This window comes from Sinocyclocheilus anshuiensis, unplaced genomic scaffold, assembly GCF_001515605.1.
Source record: "Sinocyclocheilus anshuiensis isolate Anshui unplaced genomic scaffold, SAMN03320099.WGS_v1.1 scaffold1827, whole genome shotgun sequence".
Taxonomy (NCBI): domain Eukaryota; kingdom Metazoa; phylum Chordata; class Actinopteri; order Cypriniformes; family Cyprinidae; genus Sinocyclocheilus; species Sinocyclocheilus anshuiensis.
The window spans coordinates 178,635-178,961 of NW_015552696.1; positions in this window are offsets into that span (position 1 = coordinate 178,635).

Genomic DNA, 327 nt, shown 5'->3' on the forward strand with positions numbered 1-327 from the left:
ACCGTCAAAATCTCATACCGGCCCATGCCTAGTCAGTACTGCACCTGATCGTGTCTGAATGATCATGGAAGGTAAAATAATGATCACAACTATTACATCATTTTAATTGTGCATCCCAAGCCCATGCCAATAATTAAAAAAAAACAGCCCAAACTAGCGCAATTACCGTGTTCCAAATATAAAAATGTAATTTCCATCCCTAAAATATGAATTTTACAGTCACGGTTATGCACATCTATCATAAACACAGCTCAAATGCTCCCTACTAGTGTGGCCCAAAACATTTAGCACAGTTTTATTACAGGTAGAATGCAAAATGTTTCAGTA